This window comes from Acinonyx jubatus, unplaced genomic scaffold (genome assembly GCF_027475565.1).
Source record: "Acinonyx jubatus isolate Ajub_Pintada_27869175 unplaced genomic scaffold, VMU_Ajub_asm_v1.0 scaffold_74, whole genome shotgun sequence".
NCBI lineage: Eukaryota > Metazoa > Chordata > Mammalia > Carnivora > Felidae > Acinonyx > Acinonyx jubatus.
This window is the reverse complement of record NW_026463993.1, coordinates 17312-32708: the sequence shown is the minus strand read 5'-3', so window position 1 is coordinate 32708 and position 15397 is coordinate 17312. Positions and strand designations below refer to the sequence as shown.

The 15397-nt window shown below is 45.2% G+C and overlaps 1 long non-coding RNA gene across 1 annotated transcript; it reads right to left on the bottom strand.

The window, feature by feature from the left end:
* Positions 1–3613: 3613 nt before the first annotated feature.
* On the bottom strand, positions 3614–14856 carry LOC113597195 (uncharacterized). The gene is made up of 3 exons (XR_008294846.1): positions 14751–14856; positions 4268–4513; positions 3614–3800 (listed from the first exon to the last, which is right to left on the bottom strand). It is a non-coding gene; the product is annotated as an uncharacterized LOC113597195 (long non-coding RNA).
* Between the last annotated feature and the right edge of the window lie 541 nt (positions 14857–15397).

Below are 15397 nucleotides of genomic sequence, written 5' to 3'. Positions count from 1 at the left end.
GCCCTTTCTGCGGGGAGAGGGGCGCGTGAGCTTTCCACCACGGTTGGGGTGGGGGGGAGGACGGGGAAGACACGCGCACTGACGGCTATGGGCTGGGGAGGGGCTGCGCCCCGCCTCCTGGAGGCTCCTCTCAGGCAAGGAACGCAGAGCCTCGCTCCTGAGTGTCCCCGCGTGGGCCACTCTCCGCCTTCGCAGTGCCGCTTTAGGGGGACTCGGCGCGGGCGCTCAAAGGACAGCCACCGCGGGAGTCTGCGAGGCCAAAGTGGAACTTCCGGGGCAGACGGAGCAGGTCAGATGGACCCCAGCCTCCACCCAGAGGCAACTTTGCCTGAACACGCATTCCTTGCTAGTACACTTTTTCTTTTTAATCCCCTCCTTTGGCCTTTAAAAACCTTTTCCTATTTCACTCAGAGGAGCCTCCTCTCCTTGCCGGATGCAATGTCCCCCCACCCACAAACCGTTTAATAAAGCCAATTAGATTTTCAAATTGACGGGGTTGAATGCAGGTTTTTTAGCACACCAAGGGGAAATGGGGCTCCTATGTACATGCTTCTACTGGCTTTTAATGTTTCATTTCCTTATAACTCTATATAAAGTAGCTGAAAAAACAGATGTGCTAACATATTGGAAATTTCAAAATTTTATTTACACCCCAAACAGAAGTATTCCAGTACCTTACCTTTTTTTCCAAATTCAGAAAGTGTATTTCTAAGTTCTTTTAAAGTTTCACATATATCTAACCGGCTTTCAAAGTCACTTTCTCTCATTTGTTTTAAGCAGGGGGACAGGCCTTCTAATAGCACACAACTTCATATATTGCCAGTTTCTCCTTTGTTCAAAATAATGTACCACATTGATTATTTGCATTTAAAAAACGGTTTTGATTTCAGCACTGTACTTCCTCTTCTGAGATTATGTATATTAGTACTTGGTAAAATGGTAATTTATGAGGAAATTGTTCTAGTAGCATTCAATCTCGGTGCCCTGTGTGAGAAGGAAAGCTGGTAAACACAAGTAAAAAGGGCCAGCCCGATGTCCAAGGTTAGATACTCCCCTTGAATGCTTTTGGCTTCTGTAATCTTGCTTGCCTCTTCCATCAGCCAGAAACCAGGAACCAGAAGCTTGACTAGTAGTCTCATTCAACCCGGAAGCACATAGGCATGAAAGATCAGTAAAACCCATACTAAGCCAGATGCTTAGCCTTTGGAGGTGACTCTGCTGGGCCAGCACCGGTGATAAATACAGTTTTTGATTCCCCGAGGGTGTGCCACTTATCTCTTCCTGGGCGCTGAGCATTTGTGTGTATCTATGTGTTTATAGGTAGTTTATAGAACAGAAATGAGAATATTCCATGTGTTTGGTGAGTTAGAAAAAAAATGTATACCTTGTACCCTATTTTTAAAGGTTATTCTATTTATATTTATAGAAACGGAAGTTTTAAATACTTGAAATTGTGAGCTGAACACAGATTTGGGACAGTGATTTTGGGAAGGGGACATAACTTCTCTCTTTATCTATGGTTGTCATAATTGTCCATTATTGTATCTGGCCAAGAGCAGTTTTATATCAATATCACGTTGCCAATTGATAATTACCTAACCTAGACCATATCCATTTTTTTAAAGCAAAATGATGTAATACAGGTTTACTGCCAGGTAAAAGGTGAACAAGGAAAACCCCCTGCATGTCATCATCCTCTACATTGTAGAAGTGTGTTTTTCTAGTAAAGAGTAAACCAGGTCTCTGTAAAATGTTATTTAGTCCCATCTCATATTTTATTCAACATGATGGCTGATATTTTGCGTTTAACTTTCCCTCATGTAAAATATTTTAGGATAGTAAGTTTACATTGCTCAAAACAAAAACACATGACAATCCATATCTTCACATGGCTTTGCATTTCTTACCTTGCAAGAAACTGTACAGCTGAAGAAAAAAAAAATGGGGTGTCTAAATTGAACATGAATTTCTGTTGCACCCTGCATTCATTTTTCTAATCTAGACTCTGGGAGACTTGGGAGACTACATTGTACAGAATGTGTGAGTTACACTGAGCAGACACCCTCCAAACGTCCCCCAGTTAAGGTGGGATGGGTAAAACATTCCTCAGGTACTGGCGACTGCCTGACAACATAGGCAGGGAGAAAAGAAATGGTTAGCTGCTGTGGAAAACAAAGGCAAAAGGAAATGCAGATAACATTAAATGTCCTTATAACTTGCAGCCCATTGACAAATACTTGAGATCTGCAGAGTATGACATTCCTCCAGGAACTCCCAATCTTAATGCTTTGCTAGAGGCAAAAAAACCACCTTATCTTGACAATAATAGCCAGGGCTCCTGGATCCTATGTCATCTTTAACATGTGAATATCCCTTTGGAAACTGATTTGTACATTCCTCCACTTAAAAGCATATAACCAATCACAACCCCAGTGCAGCTCTTTCTGCCCAAGAGTCCTGTCCTTGTGCTTTAATAAAAACACCTTTTTCTTGCACCAAAAACATCTCAAGAATTCCTTCCCAGACCCCAGATCAAGTCACATCAATTACAGTCATGCTGGACATGAAACCACTAGAGTTTGTAACTGTCCTTTTTTTTTTTTTTTAAAGAGACAGTGTGAGCAAGGCAGAGGGGCAGAGAGAGACAGAATCTTAAGCAGGCTCTACGCTCAGCCAGGATCCCGACACATGGCTCCATCTCATGACCCTGGCACCATGACGTGAGCCAAAATCAAGAGCCAGACGCTCAACCAACTGAGCCACCCAGGCAGCCAGATTGTAACTGTCTTAATGATTTACAAGAAAAACACCATTTTAATAATAGACCTCAAGGGGCGCCTGGGTGGCTCAGTCGGTTAAGCGTCCGACTTCAGCTCAGGTCACGATCTCGCAGTCCGTGAGTTCGAGTCCCGCGTCGGGCTCTGGGCTGATGGCTCAGAGTCTGGAGCCTGCTTCCGATTCTGTGTCTCCCTCTCTCTCTGCCCTTCCCCCATTCATGCTGTCTCTGTCTCAAAAATAAATAAACGTTAAAAAAAATTTTAATCTTTAAAAAAAATAATAATAATAGACCTCAAGGAACCTATAGACTCAATTTCCTGGAGCCCTAAGGTCACCCTCCCCTCTATAGAATGGAAAACCTAGTAGTCAGTCTTCATAATCTCAGTGCAATGCTTTCTGCCCATGGGTCCTGTTCCTGCGCTTTAATAAAACCACTTTTTTTTTTTGTACCAAAAATGTCTCAAGCATTCTTTCTTTATTTGGGGCACCTGGGTGGCTCAGTCCATTAAGCATCTGACTTTGGCTCAGGTCATGATCTTGTGGTTTGTGGGTTCAAGTCCCACATCAGGCTCTGTGCTGACAGCTCAGAGCCTGGACCTGCTTCGGATTCTGTCTCTCTCTCTCTCTCTCTGCCCCTTCCACACTCATGCTCTGTCTCTCACGCTCAAAAATGAACATTAAAAATTAAAAAAAAAAACCTTTCTTGGCCATTGGGTTGGAAAGAATTCATTTCCACATTGGTGTCTACCTGCTGGTGCCTGTGCAGAATTTTCTAAGTATGTGCCAGAACCTGGGATGCTGTCGCAAGTCATCCTCTAGTAGCTGGGAAACAGGATACCCAAGGACCTCCTCGTGGTCCATCAACAGCCCCAGATAAAGAACACAAACCCAGAAGTCCAGACATGAGGGTGGCTGGCAGGAAGTGCAGAAAGGCAGTCAGCATGGAGACAGGGCTGTGGCCTGATGTTTGGTATAGGCAGGGCTTTGGAAAGAGGCAGAAATGGATCCTAAGCCCAGCTTCCCTGGAAAACACATGCATGAACACATTTATATGAACCAAAATAAGAATTGTCTCTGAATGACAGATTGTTTTCAGATGAATTTTCATGCCCTATCCTATTTAGTGAATTTCTATTTTTAGCATTTTGGAAAAATCAACACATACAAATAGTAATCTAATATTTTTATAAGAGAGAAGTAAAATGAATTTCGCTCCTAGTGTTACAGCAAACACTCGGCGCCCAGGAAGAGACAAGCAGCGTGCACTCAGGGAATCAGAAAAGACTTTTGCACCAGTGCTGGCCCCACCGAGTCACCTTCAAAAGCTGAGCACCCAGCTCATGTTTTACTGATCCTTTATACATATGTGCTTCCAGGTTGGGCAGGACTAGGATAGTGAAGATTCTGGTTCCTGGAAGACAAAAGCATGCAAGACATCTAGCTGGCCATTTTTTTTTTTTTTATTTTTTTTTTTTGAATATGCTCTTACCAGCTTTCCTTCTCATTCCCACCTCTTGATTCTCAAGCTGCTGTAGCAGACTTAGAGAAAATCATTTTGTGAGGGCAGGAAACCCTTTGCTGCCACAGGAGGAGTAGCGAAGACCATTCTGGCTTCTTCCTGCTGGACAGGGATGTCGAAGAGAGGAATGTGACAGCTAGGATTCTTTGCCATCCGAAGGAGAGTAGTGACAGCTAGAATGGTCCAACTAAACCATCATCTGGAGTTTGACAGCTTCTAGGTGAGAGGAAACAAACCTGGTTAGCATATTAAGAATACAAGGATCAAACAGGAGGGCTATGAAAAGCATTAGGAGAAGACCAGCTAAAGTGAGGAGCCAGGATGCCTAATTCCATATGTTGCTCCAAGAGTTCCATGAGTCTGCTAATTCCTGCCTCCGTTTGTTGATTCACTCCCTTAGCTGCTGGACCGTATCTCCAACTACCCCTGATTGGTTGACACAGAAGCAACATTCTTCATTTAGGAAGAGACATAATCCTCCCCTTTCGGCAGTTAGCAGGTCCAGCCCTCTTCTGTTCTTCAAGACTACCGCTGCTAGGGAGTTTATTTGGTCTTGTAAAACCACCAGAGATTTGATAACCCATTCTATGTCATCTGTTAGGTCCTTAGATAATTTATGACAATAAGTGGTTGAGGAGACTATTCCTCCTATTCCAGTGCCCATCCCTGCCATTATTCCTAAAGCAATCAGCAGGGGTATGACTTGAATGGCTCTTTTTGATTGAGTATATGCTGCCAAGGGTACTATAAGAGACCGATTGTTGGGAAAAATGTTTTTCTGAGGAGTGAGGAAGTCCATGTACAGATGCCCACCCAATCGACCAGTAGACATAGGCAGGCATCTGTCCCACATACAAAGAGAAGCCCTGGGAGGGGTTGACACCAGGGATGGGTTGTGGGAAAATGAGTGAGTTCCTGACTGTCAAGAGTTTGATTGCACTGGCCAATGGTCAGATTGCCAACTGGCTCTGTTCCCATTGTGTTTGCCAGGCACCTGGGAGCCATTTGGGACAGTTAGACTCCAGTTAGTACAGGTCTCACCATGTGGGGGTCTGGGTCTTCAGTTAACAGGGTAACACTTACAGTTGCCTATGTTATCAGAGTAGCTGCATAGGGGGTGTCCTGTGGACAAGCAGAGCCAGCAGGCTCTGGCCAGGCTGGGATTGATATCATTGAGGAGGTGATGAATTGCATTTAACACTTGGTCCAGACAGGGATCTAAGACAGGTGGTCTACCTGATTTATGTTACACCAGAGGTTGAAGGGTTAGGTCAGAAGTGACACAACAGGCATGAGGAACATCAGGGCAGGTCCCCCAATAACGTTTTATTTTCATTTTTCCTGTCCAATAAGTTGTCCCATTTCTGGTACGAGGAGTGACTCTCCTGGTATTGAAACATCTTTTCGGCATGCAGGTGTACACGGTGGCACAGGGGAATGGTGGTAGTGTTGTTTTACCTATGTGGACCAGAGGAGCAGGGGAAGGAATTGGTACAAGGGGAGGGGTTGGAGCAAGAGTCAGGAAGGGCACAGAGGGAGGAATGGTCTCTTTAGGAGGCCGAATGGGGTAGCAGGCAGTGCAACCTTGTGCGCCTGTAACATAAGTTTGTCCCTCATGAAGACAGTAGATGGGGTCCAGCGGTGGGGAGCACAGAGTGGCTCCTCAGGCCTTGAGGGACAAGGGGGAAATGATAAATCATGCATTTGCATGGCGTGAGTGAGAAGACTCCTTTTGAGCAGGTTAGGAACAGGAATATGTGCAACAAGGACAGGAGATAGGGCAATTCCATCCGGGGGTAGGAGACAGGTAATAAAGACAGAGAACAACATGCAGTGAAGGACATCAATCACAACTCAGATCATATAAATCTAAGGAGCATAAGAGATCCTGACATTAGTAAGTAGAAGGAGGCTAACAAGAGTTTGTGACTGAGACGCAAATCTGCAGAAGAAACTTGGGTAAGCCATACAGCAAAGAGCATAACAAGTATGGAAAGAGAAATAGGTAGGGGATGACATTGAAATTCAAGAGAACAGTTTGCTATAGTTCATTTAAGTCATTTGGTGATTTCCTCAAGCTTCTGGTTACAGAGAGTTCTTACGTGTTGGCTGCAGGCTGCGTATCATCTGCTCTTTTCTTAAGGGTGATCTGTAGAGGATTATTCTGGTTAGCAGTTACTTTCCATTCCAAGTGGTTGTCAGGTGACACATGGCCTGCCTTTACTTGAGAATGGTGGATCCAGGTGGTTAGTCCTGCAACCTTGAGGGCTGGGTGTGGTTAGCACAACTAAATAGGGTCCCTTCCAGGTAGGTTTGAGTGGTTCCTTTTTCCAATCTTTTATCCAAACCTGATCCCAGGTTTGTGGGGGTGTACAATTATTCCTAGAGAAATGTGTATCCTGTCACCCATCTATGTATCTCAAATATAGTTTTCCCTAATCCTTGTAATTGTTTTTGTATTTCCAAATTCCCTAGCTGTGTCAGGTCTCCCCTGAATTTGACTAGTGGAGGGGACCTTCCATATAGGATCTCAAATGGGGATAATCCTATTTTTGTCTGGGGTGTGCAGCATACTTGGAGAAGAGGTAGGGGTAGTATATCTGGCCAGGACAAGTTAGTTTCCTGACATAGTTTTGCCATGGCTGACTTAAGGGTCCAGTTCATACGTTCCACCTTCCCTGAACTCTGGGGTTGATAGGCTGCGTGTAAGTTCCATTGGATGCCTACGGTTTTGGCTACTTTTTGCACCACCTCAGCCACAAAAGCCAGGCCACTGTCTGAGTCTATGGTTAATGGCATTCCATGTCTGGGGATGATATCCCTTGGCAGAGCCTTAGTTACTTCTCTTGCCTTTTTGGTGCGTGTGGGGTAGGCCTCAACCTAGCCAAAAAACGTGCAGATGAATACCAGAAGAAATTTGTATCCTCCACTGGGTCTTATTTTGGTAAAGTCTACCTCCAAATCTTCGAAAGGTGCCTAACCATAGCATTTAGATCCCCGTGGGCCAAGGACGCCTTATTTGGCATTATTTTGAGCACAGAGGAGGCAGCATTAAAAGAGCAAGGCACAGAGGGATGGGAACCAAGCAATTACATAGTAACAACTTACTAAGGTTTCAAGGGCAGTTTTTCCTAGGTGGGTGAGCTCATGCTGTGGGCAGAATCACCTGGTGGGCTAGCTGTTCCAGTATATAGACTCTTTGATCTGGAAGTACCCACCATCCTTCTTTTGTCTGCTTCCCTTTTCCTGTTGTGCCCATCTTGTTTCTTGGGTTGTGTACCTCGGGGAAGTTGGCAGTTCCAGAGCCAGCATGATTTTTGAGGATGTTGTTTGTTCTGCTGTTTGTTTAGCTGCGGTGTCTGTCCATCAGTTACCTTCCAACACTGAGTCTTTTCCTCTTTGGTGCCCCTTGCAGTGGATGACTGTTACCCCCCTCAGTTCCCAGACTGCCCTTAATAGTTTTAGGATTCTTCTCGATTTTTTCTTTTCCCCCTGCAGTCAAAAGTCCTCTCTCCTTATATGGAGCCCCATGTATATGTACAGTGGTGAAGGCAAAGCGCAAGTCAGTGTATATGTTGGCTCTTTTGTCTTTACTGAGTTCTAGCGCTCTCATTAGGGCCCACAGTTCCGCTCTTTGGGCTGACCATGCATGTGGAAGGACCTTTGCTTCTATGACATCAAAATCAGAGACTACTGCATAACCAGCATATCTCTTGCCATCGTTCATGAAGCTGCTGCTATCAGTGTAGAGCATGAGGTCTGGATTTTGTAAGGGCTTGTCTGATAGGTCAGGTTGACTAGAACAGACTTCATCAAGTACCCCTACATAATCATGCTCTGGGGGCCACACCCCTGCAGGCAAGAAAGCGGTAGGATTTAGGGTTTTTATGCCTTCCAATCTTATTCATGGGTTTTCACATAGTAGTCCTGATATTGTGTCATCTGAGCATGAGTTAGCCAGTGTTGCCCTCTGGCATCCATCAAGGTAATAACAGAATGGGGGAACCCTAATGTTTAGGTTTTGCCCCAACGTGAGTTTGTCTGCTTCCTTGATTAAAAGTGTGGTGATTGCCAGGGCCCTCAGGGGGCCATCCTGCCGCAACTGAGTCAAATTGCTTTAAAAGGTATGCCACTGGTCTTTGCCAAGGTCCAAATTCCTGGGTAAGAACCTCCAGGGCCACCCCATTGCTCTCATGTATGAACAGGTTGAAATCTCATGATACATCTGGGAGTCCCAAGGCCAGTGCCTCTGTGAGTTTTGTCTTTATGGTTTCAAATGCCTTTTCTCGGTTAGCACCCCAGAAAAGGGGTGCCCTTTCTTCCTCCTTTAGTGCCTTATAAAGAGGTGTGGCCAACTCCAAGAACACTGCGATCCATATCTGTCAGAATCCTGCTACTCCCAGAAACTCTCAGACCTGCCGGTGGCTAGTGGAAACTGAAATGGCACAAACTGCCAGTTTCCCTTTGGCTCCCAGCATCTGTTTGTCTTGGGTAATTCTGAAGCCCAGTATTTAACTTCCTTGGCAAATCTGTGCCTCTTTCTTTGACACCCAGTATCCCACCTCTGCTAGTAGCCTGAGTAGGGCTCTGGTTCCCTCCCAGCATTGGGTCTGCATGGGACTGGCCAGCAGGAAATCATCCACATATTGGAGAAGGGCACATCTTAGGTCCTGTCCCAGAAAACTGGCTAAGTCAGATGCCAGCACCTCACTGAATAAGGTTGGTGAATTTTTGAATTCTTACGGCAGTCTGGTCCAAGTGAATTGTTCCTTTGCCCCTGTGGTAGGGTTTTCCCATTCAAAGGCAAATAAGGGTTGGCTATTAGGCACTAGCTGGAGACAGAAGAAGGCATCATTTAAATCCAGACATGTGAACCATCCTGCTTCAGAGAGTATGAGTCCTAGTAGAGTGTATAGGTTAGGCAATGCTGAATGCTGCATGATGACTGCTTCATTAATGGCTCTTAGGTCCTGTAAGAGCAGTAATCATCTGTCCCAGGGTTTTTCACAGGCAGCAAGGAGTATTCCATGGGGACTTGCATCGTTTTAGAAGTCCCCATTTGAGTAGTCTGTCCAAGTGTATCTGGATCCCCAGGCATGCCTCCCATGGGACCATATATTAGCATATTTTAACAGGTTGAGCCCCAGGCTTTAGGTCAATTAATATTGGGGGGGTGGTTCTTTGCCAGACCAGGGGGGTTTCCTTCTGCCCAAACTGAAGGGAATTCAGCTTCTAGCTCGGGGGCCACAGTTGGCTCACCGGGAGGGGAAGTATATAATCTCCATTCCTCTTCCCGTGGTATTGTCAGGGACAAAATCATGGGTTGGGCCTTTTTATTTAGGCGCAATTGCATCTGTCCATCCGAAGTGAAGGCTATTTCTGCACCCAGCTTGGCTAGGAGGTCTCTACCTAACAGTGAGTCCGAGCAGTCAGGTAAATATAGGAATTCATTAACTACTTGGTAAGCCCCACCAGCTGGCATTGTCTGGGAACACAAAATGGCCTTTGGGTTTGCATCCCAGTGGCTCCTGCAATGATGACTTCTCGACCTGATAGAGGTGCCACCTTGTGTGTCACCACAGAGTGTTTGGCCCCAGTGTTGACTATTAAGTCTATTGCCTGGCCCCCTACCTTCATTTTGACCATGGGCTCATGAGGGCCCAGTTGGATAGAGCCCAGTCTTTCCTAATCAGAGTCCACACCTGCCATCCTATCAGGTCAGCCTCAGGTGGTTCTGGTTGGTAGCAGTTGGGTGGAGCGGAAGTTTTTGGTTTTCTCATTTGGAGATTGGGGCACTCATTTTTCCAGTGTCTAAATTCTTTGCAGTAGGAACACTGATCCTGTCCTGGCACCCTTCTTTTTTGTTCTTGAATCCCACGTGGTTTCCATGGGGGCCCTTCTGGCCCAAGGCCCCAGCCAGGAGAACTGCCTTTTGTTTCATTCTTCAGTCTGTCTCCTTTCTGGCAGCTCAATTCCAATTTACAAAAACCTTGTTGGCGATTTCCAATAGTTTCATCACGTTCTGTCCAACGAATTCTTCCAATTTTTGGAGCTTCTGTCTAATGTCACTTTAGGTCTGTCCCACGAAGGCAGCATTGCCCATGTGCTGGTTTTCCAGGGCTTCTGGGTCGAATGGAGTGTAAACTCTAAAGGCTTCACATAATCTTTCATAGAAGTCACCTGGGCTCTCTTCTGGCTTTTGTAGGACTTCAGATACTTTTGCAATATCGGTGGCTTTTTGGCCCCTGCTTTTTTTACCCCTTGGAGGAAGGGGAGTTGGTATCTTTCTAACCTGGCCCTTCCCGCTTCTGTGTTGGGGTCCTAGCGGGGCTCCTCTTTGGGCATATAGGCTCCCGTGTCCAAGCATCAATGTCTAGTTGCCCATCTGGTGCCTGAGTCTGTATACATTTTCTGACTTTGGTGAGAATTCATCAGTGTTCTTCTGCATTGAAAAGGCTGAACAGAAGCTGCTTACAATCGACCCAGGCAGGGCGGTGAGTCTGGAATATGGATTCTAAGAGATATATCATTGCCTGCAGCCGCGCAGAGTAGGGCGGGTGTGGTGTTTCCAGTTGAGGAGGTCAGTAGTGGAGAACAGTTGGCAGTAGAAAACCAATCCCCCTCTTGTAGGGTCCCACTGGGGCCTATTCTATGGAGACCCCTAGTCTCCCACAGTGGCATCTGCATTGACCTTGGGGGCCTTGTACCTTGAGCTGCAGATCTAAGGCACCTTCCTACCGGTTCAAGTGTCCCTGGTTAGGGCAGACTGGCTGCTAGCGAAGGTGTGACCGACAGGGGTGGACTGTCAGGCAGGTAAGGTTCCCCTCCCTCCACTGATGGGCCGCTTGGGGCATTTGGTGGTGAAAATGGAAGGACTTCTTCTGAATTTTTTTGGAGGATGGGGGCGGTTTTTTCTGCTGTGAGGTCTTCATCTTAGGCTGTGCCACAAGACTTTACATTGTCCATTACTATTAAGGCAGAACTGGACCCTCCTTGGGCTTAGGCTATTTCCAACCACTGATCAATGTATGAGAATTGATCCAGGTGGCCGGGGTCTCCAGTAATTACTTTAAAAACAGCTCGGACTGTGGGGACATCTAGGGTGTCCTCAGCAGGCCAGCCTACACCAAACGTGGGCCATTCTAATTCAGAGAAGGTGCATAATTCCCAGGGGTCAATCTGACCCCATAGTCCCCTGAAAATCCCTTTTAAAAATTCTTTTTTTTTTCATGTTCATTTTTGAGAGAGAGAGAGAGAAAGAGAGCACAAGCAGGGGAGGAGCAAAGAGAAAGGAAGAGACAGAATCTGAAGCAGGCTCCAGGCTCTGAGCTGTCAGCACAAAGCCCGATGCAGGGCTCGAATTCATGAACCGTGACATCATGACCTGAGCCGAAGTCGGATGCTTAACTTACTGAGCCACTCAGGTGTTCCCCACCTTTTTAAAATTCTTAGCCACTGGCACAAAAACAGACACTCAGATCAATGGAACAGAATAGAGAACCCTGAAATGGACCCATAAATATATAGCCAACTAATCTTTGACAAAGCAGGAAAGAATATCCAATGGAATAAAGACAGTCTCTTCAGCAAGTGGTGAAGGGAAAACTGGACAGCGACATGCAGAAGAATGAACCTGGACCACTTTCTTACACCATACACAAAAATAAACTCAAAATGGATGAAAGACCTAAACATAAGACAGGAAGCCATCAAAATCCTCAAGGAGAAAGCAGGCAAAAAAATCTCTTTGACCTTGGCTGCAGCAACTTCTTACTCAACATGTCTCCAAAGGCAAGGGAAACAAAAGGAAAAGTGAACTATTGGGACCTCATCAAAATAAAAGGCTTCTGCACAGCGAAGGAAACAATCAGCAAAACTAAAAGGCAACCAATGGAATGGGAGAAGATATTTGCAAACGACATATCAGATAAAGGGTTAGTATCCAAAATCTATAAAGAACTTATCAAACTCAACACCCAAAAAAACAAATAATCCAGGAAGAAATGGGCAAAAGACATGAATAGACATTTCTCCAAAGAAGACATCCAAATGGCCAACTGACACATGAAAAATACTCAACATCACTCATCATCTGGGAAATACAAATCAAAACCACAAGGAGATACCACCTTACACCTGTCAGAATGACTAACATTAACAACTCAGGCAACAACAGATGTTGGTGAGGATGCGGAGAAAGAGGATCTCTTTTGCACCGCTGGTAGGAATGCAAACTGGTGCAGCCACTCTGGAAAACAGTATGGAGGTTCCTCAAAAAATTAAAAATAGAACTACCCTATGACCTAGCAATTGCACTACTAGGTATTTATCCAAGGGATACAGGTATGTTGTTTCGAAGGGGCACATGCACCCCAATGTTTATAGCAGCACTATCGACAATAGCAAAAGTATGGAAAGAGCCCAAATGTCCATTGATGGATGAATGGACAAAGAAGATGTGGTATATATATACAATGAAGTATTACTCAGCAATCAAAAAGAATGAAATCTTGCCATTTGCTACTACATGGATGGAACTAGAGGGTGTTATGCTAAGTGAAATTAGTCAGAGAAACACATATATATTACTTCACTCATGAGGACTTTAAGATACAAAACAAGATGAACATAAGAAAAGGGAAGCAAAAATAACATAAAAACAGGGAGGGGGACAAAACATAAGAGACTTTTAAAAAGAGAGAGCAAACAGAGGGTTACTGGAGGGGTTGTGGGAAGGGGAATGAGCTAAATGGGTAAGCGGCATTAAGGAATCTACTCCTAAAATCATTGTTGCACTATATACTAATTTGGATGTAAATTTAAAAAATAAATCAAGTAAAATGATAAGAAAAAAAATTCTTAATCATACACTCCAAAACAGTTAGTTTTGAAATTTTCTCCCCATCTGTCCTGGTATCCTAGATGGGTAACTTCCAATGTATGGTGTCACAGGACATACACGAGGGAAGAGGTTGCTTCATCTACCTGGCCGCTCCCCTCACGGGGATTTAGACACTTCTTAGCATTGGCAGGCAGGTCAATATAAACCCCTGACTCGGATCAGGCCTCTGCGGACCTGATTCTGCCTTGAGTCGTATGAGGTCATCATGGAATTGCAGTGTAGGACCCACTCAGACTCCGTAGTTGAGACTGTGGAGCACAGGCACTCACACATACATTCAGACAGATCGCAGACTTACACCCAGGACTTCCCTGTCCTATGTGGCAAGTGTGTAGCCTGGGAGGTGATCAAGCTCCCCCTCTGCCTCTAGGGCGGGGCTGAATTTGGTCCTGGGTCCCTGGGGACATTTACCCAATCCATGTCCCATCCTGGCAGAATTTTCTGATTCCTCCAGGATTCCATTCAAGCGAAGTGATGGCCAACTATTGTCAGGCCTGGCGGGGGTTGGGGTCCAGTGAAATCCCCAGCAGTGTGCCTTCCTTTCCATCACAGGGGTCCACGATGAGTGGCCTCTCCGCTGGCTTCCCACAATGGTGACTGAAGGGGCCAGTATGGCTGTCGGCTTCCTGGCCAATGCACCAAAAATGTTACAGCAAATACTCGCCACCCAGGAAGAGACAAGTGACATGCACTCAGGGAATCAGAGGAGACTGTTTATTTCACACCAGTGCTGGCCCAGTGGTACCACCTCCAAAGGCTGAGTACCCGGCTTGGGTCCTACTGATCTTTTATACATATCTGCTTCCAGATTGGACGGGACTAGTATAGTCAAGCTTCTGATTCCTGGCTGCTGGCTGATGCAAGAGACAAGCAAGGCTGCAGAAGCCAAAAGTATACAAGGGGACTATCCAGGCTCAGACACTGAGCTGGCCCTTTTTTTATTATCTGCTCTTACCGGCTTTCCCTCTCACTGGGATATGAGTTGGATTACATAAGAAATAAGTATGATCATCATTCTAAAACATCCTTCTTGATATAAACAAAACTTATAGTAAACATATAATGTGCCATGTGGAAACCACATCATAAGGAAATAAAACCCATGAGTACTCTTTTTACATTAAGTTTGATAGTTTCCATGCATCACTTGACCTAGTGATGACAAAAACCATGAGCTCTATGAAAGTGAGTTCTTGCTGCCCCTAAGTAACTGTTTCTAATGAATGATGCTAAATCAGGTAAAAATATTATCTAATAAGGTTTCCACGACACATGACACATTATGCGTAACATAAAAACTTTGTGCTGACTGTTGGCCTGTTGGTCTTTCATATCTCACACATGGTACACACTTCATAGATATCACTTCTTGAAAAGAAGCCTCATAAATTTCATATTTGTATTTCCATTCTAAAAACACTGAAACAAGCTCCCTGCAGTCGTACCATATGAAAAAAAACATCTGAAGAAGAAAAATGGATATTGTATGTATGGTACCATAGCAAAAACTGAATACCAGAATAGGATATTCACTCACTCCCTTTCACTTACTCCGTCTTTCCAGGTCCATTAGACAACCTACATCCTGTATTTCAGCTTCTTTTTCCAGTGGGCCACGGGAACAGTGAAAACAGCAGCCAGGGCATTTTGACCCCTCAGAGCCACCGGAAAAAAAAAAAAAAAGAAAAAAGTCTAAGTCATGCCAGGAACCCCTTTCTGTGGTTACTGTGGACCCCCGCGAACTTCACCTATGCTCTCTCTGCCTGACTCTGGAAATATTCTAAGTGGCCATGAGGACCCAAGAGCCACTAGTGTCTGCCTGGAAAGGTTGGAGACGGTGTCTATGCTACCGAATTCCTATCCAGAACTTCCTAGGTTACTTCAGGAGCACGGGAAATGCCACTGCCCCAAATGGGAATCTCAAGGGAAGCTTTCTAGGCCTGCCTGGAAAGGCTGCTGCTGGACTAGAAGCCGCTGAGAAGGTGATGCGCACACTGAAAAACGACAATAAATTTTCTAAGTCCTGGGGGGCGGGGAGGGGCCGGGAACAACTTGTACCATCCCTGAACATTTGTACAAAAAGGACACAGGAAACTTGAAAATACAGTTGGAAACCTTAGCTCACAGCCAGCTCAGTCAAAAGATGACAAGAACGACGGGAAGCTGTTAGACTAGTTCTGTTAATATAACAAATGATC